Raw genomic sequence first — 7,707 nt, 5'->3', positions numbered from 1 at the left:
CTGGGGCTCCATGCAGCAGACAGTGGGCTTGATGTTGACGAGCCTCCTCGGCAGGAAACTGGGGCCTCCCAGTGTCCCTACGGAGCATGGGGGCTGGCCCTATGGGTAAAACCCTAGTCCCAGGCTGGCTAAAAGCTATATGGGACCATGGCCAGAGAGCGGACATTACTATTCATGAGTGGAGCTGGGGTCTGCTGATCAAACATATGCTGTCCTGGGAACCTTGGCTCTCTGAATGCCGGAAAAGATAAAAAGAGGGGAAGTGAACATGAGGCGCCATATTGATACACTTCCGCTGAGCTGATGTGACATTTCTACTTCTGTTGCACCTTGGGTGCAGGACAACACTCAGCAGGAGATCAATATATGCATGGCTCCACAAAGGGAAACAACACTAGAATACAATGATAGTGACCAGTTGACTCTACTGCAGTTTTTTGTGACTGATAAAAAAATAATATTTAACAGATTGAGGAAAACAACCAGTTTGGTTAAACGACAGCAGAGGCAAAGGTGATTATCTGACATGCCATAAAACACCAAATCGAACTGGCCTTATTCGTCTTAATGGACCTCCAGTCCAGCAGGCAGGTGAGGAATGTGATCTGCGCTGGTGATTGAACAAAACACCTCCGCTGAACAAATCTTGCTTCCAGTGTCAAGCGTTGTCCCCATTAACAGACTCAGTTAATCATCCATACTAAGCACCAGACAGACACGAGGAGCACCTCACCATTATGGGCTTAATCATCCCCTCTAAAAAGGTCCGCTCCAACCCTCAGTAGGATTTAATTAAAATAACCACAACAATACAGGAAGGAGCTGCTTGTGGAAATATGATAACCGAGCATGCTCTCCTGATGGCTAATCCTCCATTTACAAAAAGATGAATTGTTCAATGGGACTCTATGGGATGAGGTGTGGGATGGGCAGTGGAAACACAAGCAATTTGTATGGAGAGGACGATTTCTATGAGAGCAGTGCTCTCAAATCTTTCACATCTTGAAATTGGCTTGCATTCAATGAATTGATTTGGAGAGAAATTAACAGCAATTGAGCTTGATGCTGTGTGCATAATTAATTTCACAATCTGATCAGACAGCATAAATGGCCGTCATGCCTTCCTTTCACTACCCAGGAATCAACATACAGTCACTGTACTACCAGCTTCACTTACATACAGTTGAAGTCGGAAGTTAACATACACCTTAGTCAAATACATTTCCTGACATTTAATCCTAGTAAAAATTCTGTCAGTTAGGATCACCACTTTATTTTAAGAATGTGAAATGTCAGAATAATAGTAGAGAGAATTATTTCTTTCAGTTTTTATTGCTTTCATCACATTCCCAGTGGGTCAGAAGGTTACATACACTCGATTAGTATTTGGTAGCATTGCCTTTAAATTGTTTAATATGGGTCAAACGTTTCGAGTAGGCTTCCATAAGCTTCCAACAATAAGTTTGGTGAATTTTGGCCCATTCGTCCTGACAGAGCTGGTGTAACTGAGTCAGGTTTGTAGGCCTCCTTGCTCGCACACGCTTTTTCAGTTCTGCCCACAAATTTTCTATAGGATTGAGGTCAGGGCTTTGTGATGGCCACTCCAATACCTTGACTTTGTTGTCCTTAAGCCATTTTGCCACAACTTGGAAGTATGCTTTTGGATTTGCATTTGGAAGACCCATTTGTGACCAAGCTTTAACTTCCTGACTGATGTCTTGAGATGTTGCTTCAATATATCCACATAATTTCTTTACTTTACTGTGGATATAGATCATTTTGTACCCGTTTCCTCCTGCATCTTCACAAGGTCCTTCGCTGTTGTTCTGGGATTGATTTGCACTTTTCGCACCAAAGTACGTTCATCTCTAGGAGACAGAACGCGTCTCCTTCCTGAGCGGTATGACGGCTGTGTGGTCCCATGGTGTTTATACTTGCGTACTATTGTGTGTACAGATGAACGTGGTACCTTCAGGCATTTGGAAATTGCTCCCAAGGATGAACAAGACTTGTGGAGGTCTACAATTTTTTTTCCTGAGGTCTTAGCTGATTTTGTTTTATTTCCCCATGATGTCAAGCAAAGAGGCACTGAGTTTGAAGGTAGGACTTGAAATACATCCACAGGTTTTTTATTTTTTTATTTCACCTTTATTTAACCAGGTAGGCCAGTTGAGAACAAGTTCTCATTTACAACTGCGACCTGGCAAAGATAAAGAAAAGCAGTGTGACACAAACAACAACATGGAATAAACAAACGTACAGTCAAAAACACAATAGAAAAGTCTATACACAGAGTGTGCAAATGAAGTAAGATTAGGGAGGTAAGGCTATAAATAACCTGTAAATAGGCCGTAAATTGGTACACCCCCAATTGACTCAAATGATGTCAATTAGCCTATCAGAAGCTTCTAAAGCCATGACATCATTTTCTGGAATTCTCCAAGCTGTTTAAAGGCACAGTCAACTTAGTGTATGTAAACTGCTGACCCACTGGAATTGTGATACAGTGAATTATAAGTGAAAGAATCTGTCTGTAAACAATTGCTGGAAAAATAACTTGTGTCATGCACAAAGTAGACGTCCTAACCGACTTGCCAAAACTATAGTTTGTTAACAAGAAATTTGTGGAGTGGTTGAAAAACGAGTTTTAATGACTCCAACCAAAGTGTATGTAAACTTCCGACTTCAACTGTACATATGGGAAATAAAATGCTCAAAATGAGGGAGCATCCCCTTATCCCTGAGATGTGTGAATGCCTTGGCTTGGCATACATAGCCTGGCTGTGACCCAGACTGGAACCTCATTTTCTCCAGCTACCTTTAGCATTAATAAGCTTGCCCCACAATGTGTCAATCAGAGCCACCTGATACCAGAGAGAGGCCACCTAGCCTACTGCACACTGGAGGGGGCTAGATGCCAGATCTCCACAGCCTGTTTAGACTCTTTATAACGTTGTAATGAATCACTTTACTGATATATTTTTTTAAACTTTGATGACAATTTCACCAATCCAAAGTTTATGTTCACACCACTTTTTAGACATAAATGTTAAAGCTCATAGGCAGAGAGCCAAAACAGAGTGATACATGAAAACAACACCTTTTAGAACCTCTTTTTAGTTTCCATCATTGGGGTACAGCTTGATATGCTAAACCCATGACTGCATCCTTCATCCTTCACAGCAAAACTAAGCCCCCACCCTTCGCCCTCTAAATTAAATAAATAATAAAATCCCTGAAACTCATATCAAACATTTACAGTTATGCAAGGATGCCTATCAATGTTTACCGATTCTCCAACAGTATTTAGCCATGGCGGAGCGTTAAATAGTACCCCCTCATCCACCGCCCCCACCCCAACGCCCTGTGTGTGTGCTGCCCATGTTGGTGTGGAGAAAGAGCAAGCAGCTGCTACTCTCTGGGTGTCTCTGGGGACCCACAGCAGGCTTGTGTTTGGTTTGTGAGCACATCAAGGGCACACCAATGAGAGGAAGGAGACCATTCGATACAACGACAATGAACAGAACTCTTTCTCTCTGGAAAGCATAGGGGCTATGGTAGCTATGGGCCTACATAGACATCTTCCATTTCACCTGAGAGACAGCGAGGTAAGCCCAGGATGTGCAGTCCTCTGAGGCAGAGGTTAACATTAAAATATTGATTGTATAAATGTTTTTTATACATTACAGGCTTGTGAATGTAACACTGTTTAGTAACAGAGCAGTGTCAACTAGGTCCTGGGGAGAAAGCCCTTTGTTTTGTACACTTAATTCTATTTATTCAATATCTCAACATTATAATCCAATATCTTTCCAATACTGTCCCTTTCCATCCATCCCTTTCCGTCCATTTATAGGTGTTTCATATTCTTTGTTCACATTTCAACTTTATCCCTCGCAACCTCTTCCCAAAACACATTTCACATAGTTGATGCCTGTGTGCTGTGTTGTGTGGTGAAATAAGAACACAAACGTTATTCCTCATCGTTACGATCACACTCAGATCATACACATTTAGTTGAGGAACACATAGGACATCAAATATGTGAAATACCCCGGGGCAGGTAGGAGGAGAACACAACCCCATGCTTAAATTGAGCCTGTCGAGGGGTGAGGGAGCGGGGGCACATTTTGGCCTGACGCGCGGAACAAGCCCCTCGGCTGTCTGTGTATATTAAATCTGTGATTGGAGACGAGGCCTGAACTGAAACCAGGAGCAGGACAATACTCAGGAGGAACGCCGGATAATAATGACTCATCAGTGGACCATCAGTGTAGAACACAACCTAGATGGAGGGACAGATATTACACATCCAACCATTTCGAATGAGCGACTAGCTAAATACATCGGCAAAGCTTCATTTTGGAAACAAAACACAAGGATGAATGGAGCAGCATATTCATAGTTTGTGAAACGGTATACTATACTGTATGTTTGTATTTTTGCTTGTTTTTGGCCAACACTAGAATGAACATGTAACTGTCTGTGGAAGTTATACCTTGTACAGCAGTGGTGTAAAGATCAATTACTGTAGGCCGACAGTTGAATCTCCTGTGACATCCTTTTAGTGAACATCAGCTGGAGCACTGAAGAAAGCCAACAGCCCTGACTTGCTCCATATACTGTACATGAATACTTCACATACAAGTACCCGTCAACAGACTGAGAAATGCCACGGTACATGAGGAGTGTACAGTATTATTCAACAGTGAATAAAGATGTTGACTGTTCATCCATGCTGTTACTTCTCCAGTTGACTCTGCTTTCGCAAGATGACCTCTCTTACACACCACCTGAAAACTCAGAGTATGACTAAAGGGACTATGAAATGGACAGTTATGGTAGACAACTGTATTATGAATTGAAATGCTTTTAGATTCTTAGCTCTAACAAATGTTTAATTAAAATCCTAAAAACAAGGAACAATATGCTGAATCTCAGTGAAAGCACACATTTAATTTAATGTCATGTGGTCACACAATGGATGACTGCCAAGTCATCTAACATAATCCATGTATCAACATGGATAAGAGAAGCAAATTACTTGGTTTAATTGTCATTTTCTAAAGCAAACTCATACTACACCCACAAGGACATGTCAAAAGAAGGGTAGAAGCTACCTGAAAATCATAAACAGCTTCAGAGAAGATGGCAAACATAGCCACTACATAAACATGGTGAGGCTGAGATACAAATATAAGGGCATCCATAGGGGTTCCTGCAGCTTCACACACCAATAGCCATTCTAAAATACTGGAGGAAAAACATGATGGAGAAAGAGAAGTGCTTATAATATTTAAAAAATCAGCTTCTGAGGAGAAGATATTCCCTAGAAGTATTAGTAATACTATTGAAATCCAGTGATGTGCAGTCAGGGTAAGCATTGCTTACTCTGAGATAATCTACAAAAAAACTGTTATAAAAAGCCAAATAAAAAATACAATGATCTAAAAAAAAAATCGTCATTATTTTTTTGTTATTTAATGTTTTTTTCTAAAACATTCTGGTGGTTCTTATGCTCAGCATCAGCGTCGTTGTTTTGCCTAGCTTGAAGTAGTGTAATTTGTTGCAAATCAAATAAAAGTGTATTGGTTGCGTACACAGTTTAGCAGATGCAGCGAAATGCTTTCATATTTTGCGCATACATATTGCCTAAACATGTTGTGTGGGTATAACCTGGGGTAAGCGCTGCACATTTGGGATGTGTCTACATCATTTGCCGTTTGCATCCCTTGAACTGAACGAACTCGAAACTAGCTAGCTAGCAAAAACAAACGGACAAATGGACACTATACTGCACCTAAAACAATTTTCCAAGTTGGAATAATTTAATGCGCCATTTGGAGGGTTCGAAGAGTGGAACGTCAACTATAACTCAAATTAAAACCAGACAGGCAGCATTCAGGAGCTCTACAAATCAATATGTGACATGACAGGCAAGGTGAACAGTGAGTACTGGACTATCCACTTGTCTGAAACGTCATTAGCAATTAAAATACTTTTTACCCAGACTTTTACACATCTTGGACATTTACTTTTGCTTTGTGGACAGTAATGGGAATGGGAATTACTTTTTGTGTTACTGTGAAAATGGAACGCCTTGGGGATGCGTCTCCCATATGACTGGGCCTGCTGTGTGCATGCAGAATAAAATAATGGACATGGGGTGATACTGACTTCTACAACGTGGTCACCAAGAGGACCGACCAATGAGCTTCATTTACAAGTAAAGGTAGATCTAAATGCATTTTCCTTTGCAAATGTGTAGGTTAGGCTACATTTTGAACTGCATGTTTCAGTCATTCTGATTGTTGATATGGACATTTTGTTAGAATTGTATTTATTATACACTGTGTGTACAAAACATTAGGAACACCTGCTCTTTCCGTGACATAGACTAACCAGGTGAATCCAGTTAAAATCCATGATCCCTTATTGATGCCACAATCAGTGTAGATGAAGGGGAGGAGATAGGTTAAAGAAGGATTTTTAAGCCTTGAGACATTTGAGACATGGATTGTGTAACTATGCCACTCAGGTGAATGGGCAAGACAAAATAATTAAGTGTCTTTGAACGTGGTATGGTAGTAGGTGCCAGGCTTTGAGTGTGTCAAGAACATAGAATGTTGCTGGGTTTTTCCCCCTCAACAGTTTCCTGTGTGTTTCAAGAATGGTCCACCACCCAAAGGACAGCCAGCCAACTTGACACAACTGTGGGAAGCATTGGAGTCAACATGGGCCAGCATCCCTGTGGAACGCTTTCAACACCTTGTAGAGTTCATGCCCGAACTAAATTGAGGCTGTTCTGAGGACAAAAGGGGGTGCAACTCAATATTAGGAAGGTGTTCCTAATATTTTGTTACACTCAGTGTATCGCTTGTGTATCTTTGCTACATTGGTATTTACATTAGATTTTGTTTTTGTCGATTTAGGTTAATAGCCTATGTCACTCCGGTTTGTAGGAGTTATCTGTTGTATGTGAACTTGGGCTTCATAAAGGTTTATTTGTGAGTAAATCTGGATTTGAGAATAGCCAATGCTTACCCAGCCAGGGATGTCACTGTTCAAATCAATAACGCAGACAATTTGTGAAAATAACCTGGTTCAATAGGAATAGGCCTTGAATTGTAGATGGAAGCTTTAATACATAGTAAAAACATACCATATTATTAAACCTGACAGGCAATCTCCTTTAATACTGTGAATCATCAATTATTTCTCTGGTACTTAATGTCAAGATTAATTCCACCACCCTACGTAATAAGATGATTTCAGATGACATCTCCAATCAGTGGGCTTGGAGTGCTTCCAACCGATAAAAAACCTGTCACATGAAGTCAAAAGTGATGACAAAATAGAAATAACATTTGCATTTGGCTCCTCTGAAGACATACTATGAGTTAACACAATATTTCATCTGGCTACATCCAGAGAGGTGATCCTGTGTTTCATCATAGTGCATTTTCAGACAAAAATGGCACATCTGGGTTTCATTCTCACAGATCAGTGAATGATAAAACAGTCAGCCAAATGTATTTAAATACTTATCAACATAAGTGTAAACATGGATGGCATCATTAAAAGTAAAGATGACAGAGTGCGTCAACAACAGCAATGTGCCTGTCACATTTGTATAGCGACCAATCTCCCTCTGTGACCCATCCCTACTACCCCCCTCTTTCCATGCATCACCACCCACCCCAAAAT

The sequence above is a fragment of the Salmo salar genome, chromosome ssa14 (assembly GCF_905237065.1).
Source record: "Salmo salar chromosome ssa14, Ssal_v3.1, whole genome shotgun sequence".
In the NCBI taxonomy this organism is placed as follows: domain Eukaryota; kingdom Metazoa; phylum Chordata; class Actinopteri; order Salmoniformes; family Salmonidae; genus Salmo; species Salmo salar.
The sequence above is the reverse complement of the archived record's forward strand: the minus strand, read 5'-3'. Positions refer to the sequence as shown.